A 16924-nucleotide genomic window follows, 5' to 3' on the forward strand; every position below is an offset into this window, starting at 1 on the left:
GAAAGTAGGCCAGAATGTCAGTCCATGTTGGAGCAGGTTTAGATACAGTCTAAAGTATAGATCTCAAAGTCTGTGCACAGAATTTAGCAAGGGCCTCGCACCTTCTGATGCATCAGGTAGGTGCACAATAGCATAGCCTAACCCTCTGTACTTTGGTCTATATTGATGCGGGACATAGACAGCCAGCTGATGACCAATCCATTAGTGCAATGGATGGCTGGAAGCATTTGTCTTTGCCTTTGCAATACCACAGAAGCAATGCATGGTCAATGTACAGCAATGACACACCTGTGTGAACAGCCAGGAGACCCCCCCCCCCATGTTATGTTACATAGTTACATAGTTAGTACGGTCGAAAAAAGACATATGTCCATCAAGTTCAACCAGGGAATTAAGGGGTAGGGGTGTGGCGCGATATTGGGGAAGGGATGAGATTTTATATTTCTTCATAAGCATTAATCTTATTTTGTCAATTAGGAACATTCAGCACCCACCCGCTATCAAGGCAGCTGCCTATCATGTCATGCCCTACCTGCACAGGTGTGCTGGCTACTCAAATGATCCAATTAAGGAGGCCATTTAGTCAGCAGCAGCAGAAGTCCTGTGCCTGGACGCTCCAACAGCGGCCAGACACAAGCAGAAGCAGAAGCAGCAGAAGCAGCAGCAGCACCACCTTTTGTTTTTTGGCTGCAGCAGCAGCAAGGCCCACAGGGCTGGCTAGCTGGCTAGCCAGCAAGCAGGTAGCAATGAAAGTAGGAATCTTTCTTTTTAACCCTGTAAGGGGGTGGTGCACTGTACCCGAAGATACTGCCATATCGGGTCAATGCATAGGGCGACGGAAGCAAGCTTCGAAATCGGCCCCCGTTCTCAAAAATCCATTTAATATATGGTCCCCAGATAGGGGACGTATCAGATATTAAACTGATAAGAACAGATACTACACTTGATCTTAGCCAAAAGGCCGAGAAGCGATAACCGTGAAAGGGGCGGGCCCAACAAGGTGCCCTTCATGGGCACTATCACTGCTTGCTGTCAGGGAGGCTGCCAGACAATTTTCCATGCACACTCTGGGCTGGGGGGCAGTCAACCACCAGTACACACAGCAGAACCTAAACCCATACCATTATTGCTAAGCAGCAAGACAGGGGCCCATTGCACTCCCACGGGGCCTTTTTAAATGCAATCCATAACCCGGATTTGCCAGGAACCCTTCTTACTCCTCCTACTTGCATGTGACACTGGGCTTAGGATCTGCATAGGAAACACACACACAAGCACACACCTACCTTTGTTGCCTGCAGATGCCTCCTTGGCTGTCCCCAAACGGTATCAAACCAACACCCACGGGAAGCTGTAAGCATAGAGGACATGCCTGCACCCCATTGGACTTACCTGTGTGGGTTAAACCCGGGTTATTTGACAACCTATGGCGGTGATGGTTCTGCTCAGGCAGAGCAGTGCTGATGCTCCTCATAAAGCTGTCGCTGCTGTGAAGGTTCTAGGTGACATCACAAATCCCTATGGTTACATACACAACAAAGCTGGGTTGTTGTTGTTTACACTCTGCAAGGCCTGTGGAAGTGAGTGACATCATAGCACTGTAGTTCTGAGGGTTCTAGATGGATGCAACAATCTCCTGTTGCTTCTATGAAGGCCATAATAGACGACATCACCAAACAGCTCCATAGTCACATACACAGCAAAGGAGAGATGTTGTTTACACCTAGTGATGTCAGTGGTATTGAGTGACATCACAGCACAGTGCTAAGGCTCCTGGGCCTGGACACAGCAGCGGCTGCAATATCTCAACGGAGAATACGTTTATATATATGTGTGTGTGTGCGCGTATATATATATATATATATATATATATATATATATATATATATTTCTCCGCCGAAATCACTTTTAAACCCATTTCCACCTTTTTTTCCCTTCTCTTCCTCTTACTTTTTTTTCACGTTTTTTTACGTTTTTCTCCTTTTCGCCTCTTTTCTGGGCGTATTATTCTTCTTTTTCTTCTTTTTTTTCGTCTAATGCATACCCCATCAGTGCAGCAATGCTTATTCAATACCGCCAGCAGATGGAGACACTGGGGGATAATTTTCTAAGGATTTATACTGATTTTTCCTGTCTGAATTTGTCGCACAGAAAGTTGCAGGCCAAATATGTGTGACATTTCTGCGACTTTAGCTTCTAGAGCATTTTTACAACATTATACATAGGTGCTGAATACATAAAAAGCGACTGTTCAGCGACAGACAAGTCGCATCGGCTGAAAGTAGGCCAGAATGTCAGTCCATGTTGGAGCAGGTTTAGATACAGTCTAAAGTATAGATCTCAAAGTCTGTGCACAGAATTTAGCAAGGGCCTCGCACCTTCTGATGCATCAGGTAGGTGCACAATAGCATAGCCTAACCCTCTGTACTTTGGTCTATATTGATGCGGGACATAGACAGCCAGCTGATGACCAATCCATTAGTGCAATGGATGGCTGGAAGCATTTGTCTTTGCCTTTGCAATACCACAGAAGCAATGCATGGTCAATGTACAGCAATGACACACCTGTGTGAACAGCCAGGAGACCCCCCCCCCCCCCCATGTTATGTTACATAGTTACATAGTTAGTACGGTCGAAAAAAGACATATGTCCATCAAGTTCAACCAGGGAATTAAGGGGTAGGGGTGTGGCGCGATATTGGGGAAGGGATGAGATTTTATATTTCTTCATAAGCATTAATCTTATTTTGTCAATTAGGAACATTCAGCACCCACCCGCTATCAAGGCAGCTGCCTATCATGTCATGCCCTACCTGCACAGGTGTGCTGGCTACTCAAATGATCCAATTAAGGAGGCCATTTAGTCAGCAGCAGCAGAAGTCCTGTGCCTGGACGCTCCAACAGCGGCCAGACACAAGCAGAAGCAGAAGCAGCAGAAGCAGCAGCAGCACCACCTTTTGTTTTTTGGCTGCAGCAGCAGCAAGGCCCACAGAGCTGGCTAGCCAGCAAGCAGGTAGCAATGAAAGTAGGAATCTTTCTTTTTAACCCTGTAAGGGGGTGGTGCACTGTACCCGAAGATACTGCCATATCGGGTCAATGCATAGGGCGACGGAAGCAAGCTTCGAAATCGGCCCCCGTTCTCAAAAATCCATTTAATATATGGTCCCCAGATAGGGGACGTATCAGATATTAAACTGATAAGAACAGATACTACACTTGATCTTAGCCAAAAGGCCGAGAAGCGATAACCGTGAAAGGGGCGGGCCCAACAAGGTGCCCTTCATGGGCACTATCACTGCTTGCTGTCAGGGAGGCTGCCAGACAATTTTCCATGCACACTCTGGGCTGGGGGGCAGTCAACCACCAGTACACACAGCAGAACCTAAACCCATACCATTATTGCTAAGCAGCAAGACAGGGGCCCATTGCACTCCCACGGGGCCTTTTTAAATGCAATCCATAACCCGGATTTGCCAGGAACCCTTCTTACTCCTCCTACTTGCATGTGACACTGGGCTTAGGATCTGCATAGGAAACACACACACAAGCACACACCTACCTTTGTTGCCTGCAGATGCCTCCTTGGCTGTCCCCAAACGGTATCAAACCAACACCCACGGGAAGCTGTAAGCATAGAGGACATGCCTGCACCCCATTGGACTTACCTGTGTGGGTTAAACCCGGGTTATTTGACAACCTATGGCGGTGATGGTTCTGCTCAGGCAGAGCAGTGCTGATGCTCCTCATAAAGCTGTCGCTGCTGTGAAGGTTCTAGGTGACATCACAAATCCCTATGGTTACATACACAACAAAGCTGGGTTGTTGTTGTTTACACTCTGCAAGGCCTGTGGAAGTGAGTGACATCATAGCACTGTAGTTCTGAGGGTTCTAGATGGATGCAACAATCTCCTGTTGCTTCTATGAAGGCCATAATAGACGACATCACCAAACAGCTCCATAGTCACATACACAGCAAAGGAGAGATGTTGTTTACACCTAGTGATGTCAGTGGTATTGAGTGACATCACAGCACAGTGCTAAGGCTCCTGGGCCTGGACACAGCAGCGGCTGCAATATCTCAACGGAGAATACGTTTATATATATGTGTGTGTGTGCGCGTATATATATATATATATATATATATATATATATATATATATATATTTCTCCGCCGAAATCACTTTTAAACCCATTTCCACCTTTTTTTCCCTTCTCTTCCTCTTACTTTTTTTTCACGTTTTTTTACGTTTTTCTCCTTTTCGCCTCTTTTCTGGGCGTATTATTCTTCTTTTTCTTCTTTTTTTTCGTCTAATGCATACCCCATCAGTGCAGCAATGCTTATTCAATACCGCCAGCAGATGGAGACACTGGGGGATAATTTTCTAAGGATTTATACTGATTTTTCCTGTCTGAATTTGTCGCACAGAAAGTTGCAGGCCAAATATGTGTGACATTTCTGCGACTTTAGCTTCTAGAGCATTTTTACAACATTATACATAGGTGCTGAATACATAAAAAGCGACTGTTCAGCGACAGACAAGTCGCATCGGCTGAAAGTAGGCCAGAATGTCAGTCCATGTTGGAGCAGGTTTAGATACAGTCTAAAGTATAGATCTCAAAGTCTGTGCACAGAATTTAGCAAGGGCCTCGCACCTTCTGATGCATCAGGTAGGTGCACAATAGCATAGCCTAACCCTCTGTACTTTGGTCTATATTGATGCGGGACATAGACAGCCAGCTGATGACCAATCCATTAGTGCAATGGATGGCTGGAAGCATTTGTCTTTGCCTTTGCAATACCACAGAAGCAATGCATGGTCAATGTACAGCAATGACACACCTGTGTGAACAGCCAGGAGACCCCCCCCCCCCCCCATGTTATGTTACATAGTTACATAGTTAGTACGGTCGAAAAAAGACATATGTCCATCAAGTTCAACCAGGGAATTAAGGGGTAGGGGTGTGGCGCGATATTGGGGAAGGGATGAGATTTTATATTTCTTCATAAGCATTAATCTTATTTTGTCAATTAGGAACATTCAGCACCCACCCGCTATCAAGGCAGCTGCCTATCATGTCATGCCCTACCTGCACAGGTGTGCTGGCTACTCAAATGATCCAATTAAGGAGGCCATTTAGTCAGCAGCAGCAGAAGTCCTGTGCCTGGACGCTCCAACAGCGGCCAGACACAAGCAGAAATAAAGACAAAAAAGACAACCGGGAGGCAGCGCCTCGTGTATTACCCTTGGCAGGTGAGGGAACCAAAAAGTATGCTGAATGTACACCCAGGACTTAAGTCAGGGTGGCCGCTCACCTTAAAGTAGAAGAATTGCGCATATCACCCCTTGATTGGGGTACCAGATAGAGTTGGATGAGCTGCCGAGCCTGATGGTCACAGGAGCGTGTCAACGCCCTGTAGAAACTGGAATACTTGTGAGAAAAAAGACCAATGGATCCAGGCGCTGCTCTATCCAGGTATACACAGGATGCAGGTAAGTGTTCTTAATCAAGCAATTTTATTGAACACAAAACAACAAAAGGATCATGACGCGTTTCGGGGTAAATTCCCCTTCCTCAGATGATCTAGGTGCTGCTACAACAAGCACCCTTTATATAATGGCAAGGTGGAGGAGGTACAGGTCAGGAAGGGGTGGGCTGAATGTGATGTCACATCCAGTCCACTTACAAAAAACTTAATTTACATGTAGAAACAGCAGAAAATAATTATTGTCTAAAACATACAGGTGTGCGTTCGATTATGATAATATAACGCAATATAAACAGTACTAAGTGATATAACATGGGTGGAATCGGCAATGTGACAAACACATGCGGGAGCTCTGACGAGGTAAACAACATAGCCATGTGGCTGAAAATAAACATAAACAATGGCATCGGTCTACTGTAAGGCGCTCCACTCGCAGCACGCACCGGCATAGCAGTGACAGGAGTATCCACGGACGCGTTGCCAAGCAGACGTCTCTGAACGGAAAACAACCAATCACAGTCCACAGGGCGCGGCTTGCAGCGGAGCGCCCAACATAGTGAGTAAACAACATAGGGAACAACACCATCTATGGAAGAAAAAGGTAAAATAAATACAAAAATAAATAAATGAAATGAAGGCAAGAGATATAAGTAATCCACAATATCCCATGTTAAAGGGTGGGAATAAAAAAAAAAAAAAAAAAAAAATTAAAAAAAAATTAAAAAAATAATAATAATAAAAAAAAAAAACGCCTTAGGATGTCCATATCGGGCGTTTCTAACAGCAACAACCACAAACTAAAATGTACCTTCTGAACACACATAATAAATTATTTAACACGCCAGAATAAATTAATTGATAGAAAATAATTAATAAAAAATGCGATGATCCCTATAAACAGTACATGATTACATAAAAAATGAATTGATATATATAAATACACAAAATAAATGTACATTAAAATACTAATAAAATTAAGTCTGGATCTTAATAATAAAATAGTATAAATAAGGAGTCAACGCTGTGACAGCTACTAACAAAATGTGATGATAAATACTTAGACAAAAGGCGTCCCCATCCAGTATGTCTACACAATCATATACCCATATCTAAAAGATTTAAAAAAAAAAAAAAATAAAAATAAAAAAAAAAAATATATAAAAAAATAAAAAAATAAAATAATGATAATTAATGGAAAAATAAAGCTATTAAGATGTTATAACCGCTGAATGTTGCAATATCACAAGGCAGTCTCCACCAACTCATTCAAACCAGACGGTACAAGGGTACGGAGTTTAAAGATCCAGAAATTCTCTCTCCTTCTCAATAAGCTGAATCTCTGGGAATTATCAAGTGCAATATTTTCTATAGCCTGAAGTTTCATGCAACTGAAATCAGACTGATGGTGGGTCAGCAGATGCCGAGATACACTATGCAAGGTGAACCCTAAATTTGCATTGCTACGATGTTTGTTGATCCTCTCCCTGAGGCATTGGGTAGTACGACCCACGTACTGTAGGCCACATGGACACTCAAGGAGATAAACAACAAACCGTGTGGAGCAATTAATGAATGTTTTAGTTTTAAAACTTTCATGGGAGACAGTGGAAACAAATGTTTTACTGCGACTCACAATTGAGTCGCAGCACTTACATCTGTTGTGTCCACATTTAAACGTCCCAACTGTGGTTAAAAAGGTCTCTGAAACCTTCTTGGGTGCCTTTAGTCTACTTGGCGCTAAAATATTCTTTAAAGTGCGGCCTCTTCTGAAAGTGATGCCAGGCTTAGGTGGTAGTAATGAATTCAAAAAAGGATCCTTACATAAAACATGCCAATGTGTATTAAAAATGTTCCTAATGGCCTGATGGTCCTGATTAAAAGTAGTAATAAAGTTGCCCGCCCAATCGGGTACAGTTTTTTGTTCCGTATGCTCAGTTATATCTTTTGGAACAAGACACTCTTTTTGGGTTAGGGGTCTGGCTCTATCAAGTGACGCTTTAACCAGTTTCCTTGGATATCTTTTAGCAGCAAATCTTGCTTCTAGTGTTTTACTTTGCTTATCAAAGTCGCTCTGAAGGGTACAGTTTCTACGGATCCTTTTAAACTGTCCGAAAGGGATATTAGTCAGCCATTTTTTAAAATGGGCACTACCAAAATCTAAGTAACTATTACTATCTACCGCTTTAAAGTGCGTCTTAGTGTGCAGTTTTTTGGACTCATCATGAAAGACTACCACATCTAGGAATTCTGCATGGTTATTGTAAACAGACTGCGTAAAATTAAGGCCCCATTGATTTAAATTAAGATCCGTTAAAAATCTATTGAGCTCCAAACTACCACCATCCCAGATAAAAAAAATATCATCAATATACCTTTTAAACAAATGACAATGTACAAAAAGGGGATGGGTATATATGACCGTCTCCTCAAAAAGCCCCACAAATAGATTCGCAAAACTGGGCGCCATCTTAGAACCCATAGCGGTACCCGTGTCTTGCGAGTAGATTTGTTTTTGAAACTCGAAGTAATTGTGTTTTAAAATGAACATCAGGCTTTCCAATACAAACTCTCTCTGGACATCAGGCATGTTAAGATCTCGTAATAAAAACTGTTTGACAGCGTTTACTCCTAATTCATGGTCAATCACCGTATACAAAGAAGAAACATCCATGGTGACCAAAAGAAAATGGTCTTCCCATGTTGTATCAACCACACTGTTAATAAATTGAGCTGTGTCTTTTAGAAAGGATTTTAAGCCTATCACATGTTTCTGGAGTAATAAATCCACATAGTGTGACAAATTCGCGGTCAGGGAATTAATCCCTGACACTATCGGACGACCTGGGGGGTTCATGACACACTTGTGGATTTTGGGTAAAAAGTAAAAAAGGGGAAGTGCGGGTTCTGTAACTAGTAGGTAATCTTTTTCTGACTTGGTAAGAACACCTTCCGTATAGCCTTTCATCACCAAAATATGCAACTCTTTCAAATAAATAGTAGTAGGATTAAAAGAAAGGGGTCTATAAAACTTAGTGTCTGATAGTAGTCTGAGTGCTTCTTTAATATAGTTGTCCCGGTCCATGATAACAATTCCCCCCCCCTTATCTGCAGACTTAATAACAATGTTTGCATTGTCCGCCAATTGTTTGATGGCCAAAGCTTCCTTCTGATTGATATTACTGGGCTTTTTCTGGTTGCCTTTAGAGAGACCCTCTAGATCAGTGTTGACCAAAGCAAAGAAGGTCTCAATAAAGCAACCCCTGGCTTGCAGGGGAAAAAAAGTAGATTTAGGGCGAACCCCAGTGCAAATGGGGGGTGGATCCAGGGTCTCAACATAAGTGGTGATGGGGTTATACTCAGAGTTGGTGGGGCCCTCTGTGTCCTTCATAGCAAAAAACCGCTTGATAGTTAACTTCCTAATAAAATTATTAAGATCCATAAATAAATTAAAATTATTGGACTTATCAGTCGGACAGAAAGATAAGCCTTTTCTAAGTACATCTAACTCAATCTCATCCAAGATATATTTAGACAAATTAAAAATGTTCACGGTAGTTACCGTTTCTGTAGTTGGTTGTGATGGTTTGTTCTCTTTTTCTTTTCGTCTCTTACCTCCTCCTCTGCACCCTCTTTTCCTCTGTCTTTTCTTTTTAGACCTAATGGTGGGGCTACATGTACCGTCTCTACTGGCTGGGATTCCAGTGTTTTCAAATTGGGAGGGGTAATGTTCACAATTTGAGGAAGCCCTAAAAAAGCTGTTGTGTTGGCTTGGATGGAGTCATCTAGATCAGGATCCTCATGTATAGTGAGGGCTGAAAGGGAGATATTAGGTCCTGTTGGGGTATAAAACTGGTGTTCTATGACTGAAGTTGAAGTACTGGGTGTGACATGGTGTACCGTAATAAGGGAGTCCTCTAGCAGCGAATTATCGCTGTTATCAAACCTCCCTGTGGGAAGATTGTTGGTCCCGCTTGGTAAAAACTCAAGGAGGTCCAACAAATCCTGTGAAACATTATTGGATACAGAACAATAGCCTACTTGTTCTGTAGATGGCAAAGCACTATCAGTAGTGGATACTAAAGTGGTACTATGTATCACCTCAGGAATTAGAGGTGCTAAATGGTTACTATGAATCACCTCGGGAATTAGAGGTACTGGATGATTAGTTGTAACACAAAGGTTGCCAAGTGACTGTGTATTGGATTTAACTAGACTATTCGCAACATTAATGGGTTGAGATCTAATTGAAGAAATGTTTATATTAGTATTACTATTTTTGTTATGAACATTATTTTTATTATTGACAGTGTTGGACTGAATAACCGGCTTAGTAACATGATTTATTGCTTTTCTTTTGTTAGGGTATTGATTACCCTGATGATTGGAAGCCTTAAAGGTCCGTGGATGTTGATATGTATTCAAATTCTGCTTATTCCGGTTGGAAAGTGATATTTTGCGCTGTCTAGTAAAATTGGGTTTGTGACTGGAAAATGCCGGTGTGTTAGGCAGGCAGGTGTCTGATTGTTGTGCAGAGGATAATTGGTTATCTGTATGTTTTAAATGGGTATGGTTATTTAACCAATAACGGATATTGTTGGACCTATAATCGTCCCTATCTCTATTTAGTTTGCCTATCTTTTTGTGCATAATGTCTACTTCAAACTTATGTACTTTCCTCTTAAAACTAGAGAGCCATGACGCATACTCTGGTAAGTGTTCATACGCTGAAAGTAACAAAATACATGAGTCTATCCTATTTGAAACGTTTTCAACTAAGATGTTACGTTTGTCTCTCAAAAGTTTCAAAATGGTGTTAGAGCAAAAATTAAGTGCATGGTCCCAAGATCCACAGAACTCGGAATCATCCTCAAACGTAGGTAGAGGGCGCAATCTCAGTCCACGTGGAATGATCTGTTCTGCCAGGTATACCTCTAAAAATGAACTGTCTAAATGATGTTGGGTTTCCTCAAGGGAAAGTTTCTCTAGTTCAAAGAAGAGAGATTTCATACGAGCCAGTTCATCAGGCGTACCTGTTAATGCATTGGATGAAAGGAGATCTTCCGTTCTCACGGGTTCTGTGGAGATCATAGAGTTGAAGAATGTAGATCTTTTGTTCAGACGGGAATCCTTTAGATCCATGATGCCAGTCACTGGAGGGAAGTGTACTCCAGAAATAGATGTGTAAGATATGGATTTTACACGAGTCGCTCCGGTAGTGGGCACAAATGCACCTATTGGTCTGTCCTCCTGGACAGCCAAGACCTACGAAGAAATAAAGACAAAAAAGACAACCGGGAGGCAGCGCCTCGTGTATTACCCTTGGCAGGTGAGGGAACCAAAAAGTATGCTGAATGTACACCCAGGACTTAAGTCAGGGTGGCCGCTCACCTTAAAGTAGAAGAATTGCGCATATCACCCCTTGATTGGGGTACCAGATAGAGTTGGATGAGCTGCCGAGCCTGATGGTCACAGGAGCGTGTCAACGCCCTGTAGAAACTGGAATACTTGTGAGAAAAAAGACCAATGGATGCAGGCGCTGCTCTATCCAGGTATACACAGGATGCAGGTAAGTGTTCTTAATCAAGCAATTTTATTGAACACAAAACAACAAAAGGATCATGACGCGTTTCGGGGTAAATTCCCCTTCCTCAGATGATCTAGGTGCTGCTACAACAAGCACCCTTTATATAATGGCAAGGTGGAGGAGGTACAGGTCAGGAAGGGGTGGGCTGAATGTGATGTCACATCCAGTCCACTTACAAAAAACTTAATTTACATGTAGAAACAGCAGAAAATAATTATTGTCTAAAACATACAGGTGTGCGTTCGATTATGATAATATAACATCAATATAAACAGTACTAAGTGATATAACATGGGTGGAATCGGCAATGTGACAAACACATGCGGGAGCTCTGACGAGGTAAACAACATAGCCATGTGGCTGAAAATAAACATAAACAATGGCATCGGTCTATTGTAAGGCGCTCCACTCGCAGCACGCACCGGCATAGCAGTGACAGGAGTATCCACGGACGCGTTGCCAAGCAGACGTCTCTGAACGGAAAACAACCAATCACAGTCCACAGGGCGCGGCTTGCAGCGGAGCGCCCAACATAGTGAGTAAACAACATAGGGAACAACACCATCTATGGAAGAAAAAGGTAAAATAAATACAAAAATAAATAAATGAAATGAAGGCAAGAGATATAAGTAATCCACAATATCCCATGTTAAAGGGTGGGAATAAAAAAAAAAAAAAAAAAAAAAAAAAAAAAATTAAAAAAAAATTAAAAAAATAATAATAAAAAAAAAACGCCTTAGGATGTCCATATCGGGCGTTTCTAACAGCAACAACCACAAACTAAAATGTACCTTCTGAACACACATAATAAATTATTTAACACGCCAGAATAAATTAATTGATAGAAAATAATTAATAAAAAATGCGATGATCCCTATAAACAGTACATGATTGCATAAAAAATGAATTGATATATATAAATACACAAAATAAATGTACATTAAAATACTAATAAAATTAAGTCTGGATCTTAATAATAAAATAGTATAAATAAGGAGTCAACGCTGTGACAGCTACTAACAAAATGTGATGATAAATACTTAGACAAAAGGCGTCCCCATCCAGTATGTCTACACAATCATATACCCATATCTAAAAGATTTAAAAAAAAAAAAAAAATAAAAAAATAAAAATATTAAAAAAAAATATAAAAAAAATAAAAAAAATAATGATAATTAATGGAAAAATAAAGCTATTAAGATGTTATAACCGCTGAATGTTGCAATATCACAAGGCAGTCTCCACCAACTCATTCAAACCAGACGGTACAAGGGTACGGAGTTTAAAGATCCAGAAATTCTCTCTCCTTCTCAATAAGCTGAATCTCTGGGAATTATCAAGTGCAATATTTTCTATAGCCTGAAGTTTCATGCAACTGAAATCAGACTGATGGTGGGTCAGCAGATGCCGAGATACACTATGCAAGGTGAACCCTAAATTTGCATTGCTACGATGTTTGTTTATCCTCTCCCTGAGGCATTGGGTAGTACGACCCACGTACTGTAGGCCACATGGACACACAAGGAGATAAACAACAAACCGTGTGGAGCAATTAATGAAACGCGTCATGATCCTTTTGTTGTTTTGTGTTCAATAAAATTGCTTGATTAAGAACACTTACCTGCATCCTGTGTATACCTGGATAGAGCAGCGCCTGGATCCATTGGTCTTTTTTCTCACAAGTATTCCAGACACAAGCAGAAGCAGCAGAAGCAGCAGCAGCACCACCTTTTGTTTTTTGGCTGCAGCAGCAGCAAGGCCCACAGGGCTGGCTAGCTGGCTAGCCAGCAAGCAGGTAGCAATGAAAGTAGGAATCTTTCTTTTTAACCCTGTAAGGGGGTGGTGCACTGTACCCGAAGATACTGCCATATCGGGTCAATGCATAGGGCGACGGAAGCAAGCTTCGAAATCGGCCCCCGTTCTCAAAAATCCATTTAATATATGGTCCCCAGATAGGGGACGTATCAGATATAAAACTGATAAGAACAGATACTACACTTGATCTTAGCCAAAAGGCCGAGAAGCGATAACCGTGAAAGGGGCGGGCCCAACAAGGTGCCCTTCATGGGCACTATCACTGCTTGCTGTCAGGGAGGCTGCCAGACAATTTTCCATGCACACTCTGGGCTGGGGGGCAGTCAACCACCAGTACACACAGCAGAACCTAAACCCATACCATTATTGCTAAGCAGCAAGACAGGGGCCCATTGCACTCCCACGGGGCCTTTTTAAATGCAATCCATAACCCGGATTTGCCAGGAACCCTTCTTACTCCTCCTACTTGCATGTGACACTGGGCTTAGGATCTGCATAGGAAACACACACACAAGCACACACCTACCTTTGTTGCCTGCAGATGCCTCCTTGGCTGTCCCCAAACAGTATCAAACCAACACCCACGGGAAGCTGTAAGCATAGAGGACATGCCTGCACCCCATTGGACTTACCTGTGTGGGTTAAACCCGGGTTATTTGACAACCTATGGCGGTGATGGTTCTGCTCAGGCAGAGCAGTGCTGATGCTCCTCATAAAGCTGTCGCTGCTGTGAAGGTTCTAGGTGACATCACAAATCCCTATGGTTACATACACAACAAAGCTGGGTTGTTGTTGTTTACACTCTGCAAGGCCTGTGGAAGTGAGTGACATCATAGCACTGTAGTTCTGAGGGTTCTAGATGGATGCAACAATCTCCTGTTGCTTCTATGAAGGCCATAATAGACGACATCACCAAACAGCTCCATAGTCACATACACAGCAAAGGAGAGATGTTGTTTACACCTAGTGATGTCAGTGGTATTGAGTGACATCACAGCACAGTGCTAAGGCTCCTGGGCCTGGACACAGCAGCGGCTGCAATATCTCAACGGAGAATACGTTTATATATATGTGTGTGTGTGCGCGTATATATATATATATATATATATATATATATATATATATATATTTCTCCGCCGAAATCACTTTTAAACCCATTTCCACCTTTTTTTCCCTTCTCTTCCTCTTACTTTTTTTTCACGTTTTTTTACGTTTTTCTCCTTTTCGCCTCTTTTCTGGGCGTATTATTCTTCTTTTTCTTCTTTTTTTTCGTCTAATGCATACCCCATCAGTGCAGCAATGCTTATTCAATACCGCCAGCAGATGGAGACACTGGGGGATAATTTTCTAAGGATTTATACTGATTTTTCCTGTCTGAATTTGTCGCACAGAAAGTTGCAGGCCAAATATGTGTGACATTTCTGCGACTTTAGCTTCTAGAGCATTTTTACAACATTATACATAGGTGCTGAATACATAAAAAGCGACTGTTCAGCGACAGACAAGTCGCATCGGCTGAAAGTAGGCCAGAATGTCAGTCCATGTTGGAGCAGGTTTAGATACAGTCTAAAGTATAGATCTCAAAGTCTGTGCACAGAATTTAGCAAGGGCCTCGCACCTTCTGATGCATCAGGTAGGTGCACAATAGCATAGCCTAACCCTCTGTACTTTGGTCTATATTGATGCGGGACATAGACAGCCAGCTGATGACCAATCCATTAGTGCAATGGATGGCTGGAAGCATTTGTCTTTGCCTTTGCAATACCACAGAAGCAATGCATGGTCAATGTACAGCAATGACACACCTGTGTGAACAGCCAGGAGACCCCCCCCCCCCCCCCCCATGTTATGTTACATAGTTACATAGTTAGTACGGTCGAAAAAAGACATATGTCCATCAAGTTCAACCAGGGAATTAAGGGGTAGGGGTGTGGCGCGATATTGGGGAAGGGATGAGATTTTATATTTCTTCATAAGCATTAATCTTATTTTGTCAATTAGGAACATTCAGCACCCACCCGCTATCAAGGCAGCTGCCTATCATGTCATGCCCTACCTGCACAGGTGTGCTGGCTACTCAAATGATCCAATTAAGGAGGCCATTTAGTCAGCAGCAGCAGAAGTCCTGTGCCTGGACGCTCCAACAGCGGCCAGACACAAGCAGAAGCAGAAGCAGCAGAAGCAGCAGCAGCACCACCTTTTGTTTTTTGGCTGCAGCAGCAGCAAGGCCCACAGGGCTGGCTAGCTGGCTAGCCAGCAAGCAGGTAGCAATGAAAGTAGGAATCTTTCTTTTTAACCCTGTAAGGGGGTGGTGCACTGTACCCGAAGATACTGCCATATCGGGTCAATGCATAGGGCGACGGAAGCAAGCTTCGAAATCGGACCCCGTTCTCAAAAATCCATTTAATATATGGTCCCCAGATAGGGGACGTATCAGATATTAAACTGATAAGAACAGATACTACACTTGATCTTAGCCAAAAGGCCGAGAAGCGATAACCGTGAAAGGGGCGGGCCCAACAAGGTGCCCTTCATGGGCACTATCACTGCTTGCTGTCAGGGAGGCTGCCAGACAATTTTCCATGCACACTCTGGGCTGGGGGGCAGTCAACCACCAGTACACACAGCAGAACCTAAACCCATACCATTATTGCTAAGCAGCAAGACAGGGGCCCATTGCACTCCCACGGGGCCTTTTTAAATGCAATCCATAACCCGGATTTGCCAGGAACCCTTCTTACTCCTCCTACTTGCATGTGACACTGGGCTTAGGATCTGCATAGGAAACACACACACAAGCACACACCTACCTTTGTTGCCTGCAGATGCCTCCTTGGCTGTCCCCAAACGGTATCAAACCAACACCCACGGGAAGCTGTAAGCATAGAGGACATGCCTGCACCCCATTGGACTTACCTGTGTGGGTTAAACCCGGGTTATTTGACAACCTATGGCGGTGATGGTTCTGCTCAGGCAGAGCAGTGCTGATGCTCCTCATAAAGCTGTCGCTGCTGTGAAGGTTCTAGGTGACATCACAAATCCCTATGGTTACATACACAACAAAGCTGGGTTGTTGTTGTTTACACTCTGCAAGGCCTGTGGAAGTGAGTGACATCATAGCACTGTAGTTCTGAGGGTTCTAGATGGATGCAACAATCTCCTGTTGCTTCTATGAAGGCCATAATAGACGACATCACCAAACAGCTCCATAGTCACATACACAGCAAAGGAGAGATGTTGTTTACACCTAGTGATGTCAGTGGTATTGAGTGACATCACAGCACAGTGCTAAGGCTCCTGGGCCTGGACACAGCAGCGGCTGCAATATCTCAACGGAGAATACGTTTATATATATGTGTGTGTGTGCGCGTATATATATATATATATATATATATATATATATATATATATATATTTCTCCGCCGAAATCACTTTTAAACCCATTTCCACCTTTTTTTCCCTTCTCTTCCTCTTACTTTTTTTTCACGTTTTTTTACGTTTTTCTCCTTTTCGCCTCTTTTCTGGGCGTATTATTCTTCTTTTTCTTCTTTTTTTTCGTCTAATGCATACCCCATCAGTGCAGCAATGCTTATTCAATACCGCCAGCAGATGGAGACACTGGGGGATAATTTTCTAAGGATTTATACTGATTTTTCCTGTCTGAATTTGTCGCACAGAAAGTTGCAGGCCAAATATGTGTGACATTTCTGCGACTTTAGCTTCTAGAGCATTTTTACAACATTATACATAGGTGCTGAATACATAAAAAGCGACTGTTCAGCGACAGACAAGTCGCATCGGCTGAAAGTAGGCCAGAATGTCAGTCCATGTTGGAGCAGGTTTAGATACAGTCTAAAGTATAGATCTCAAAGTCTGTGCACAGAATTTAGCAAGGGCCTCGCACCTTCTGATGCATCAGGTAGGTGCACAATAGCATAGCCTAACCCTCTGTACTTTGGTCTATATTGATGCGGGACATAGACAGCCAGCTGATGACCAATCCATTAGTGCAATGGATGGCTGGAAGCATTTGTCTT

At 42.6% G+C, this 16924-nt stretch overlaps 4 non-coding genes across 4 annotated transcripts; all 4 read right to left on the reverse strand.

Moving 5' to 3' along the window:
- Window positions 1-782: 782 nt before the first annotated feature.
- LOC130300250 (U2 spliceosomal RNA) lies at window positions 783-973 on the reverse strand. The gene has a single exon (XR_008851233.1). It is a non-coding gene; the product is annotated as a U2 spliceosomal RNA (small nuclear RNA).
- A 2082-nt stretch (window positions 974-3055) lies between these two features.
- LOC130300251 (U2 spliceosomal RNA) lies at window positions 3056-3246 on the reverse strand. Its single transcript, XR_008851234.1, has one exon. It is a non-coding gene; the product is annotated as a U2 spliceosomal RNA (small nuclear RNA).
- Window positions 3247-12909: 9663 nt separating this feature from the next.
- On the reverse strand, window positions 12910-13100 carry LOC130300266 (U2 spliceosomal RNA). The gene has a single exon (XR_008851248.1). It is a non-coding gene; the product is annotated as a U2 spliceosomal RNA (small nuclear RNA).
- Window positions 13101-15193: 2093 nt separating this feature from the next.
- On the reverse strand, window positions 15194-15384 carry LOC130300267 (U2 spliceosomal RNA). Its single transcript, XR_008851249.1, has one exon. It is a non-coding gene; the product is annotated as a U2 spliceosomal RNA (small nuclear RNA).
- Between the last annotated feature and the right edge of the window lie 1540 nt (window positions 15385-16924).

Source organism: Hyla sarda, unplaced genomic scaffold, assembly GCF_029499605.1.
Source record: "Hyla sarda isolate aHylSar1 unplaced genomic scaffold, aHylSar1.hap1 scaffold_1072, whole genome shotgun sequence".
Taxonomy (NCBI): Eukaryota; Metazoa; Chordata; class Amphibia; order Anura; family Hylidae; genus Hyla; species Hyla sarda.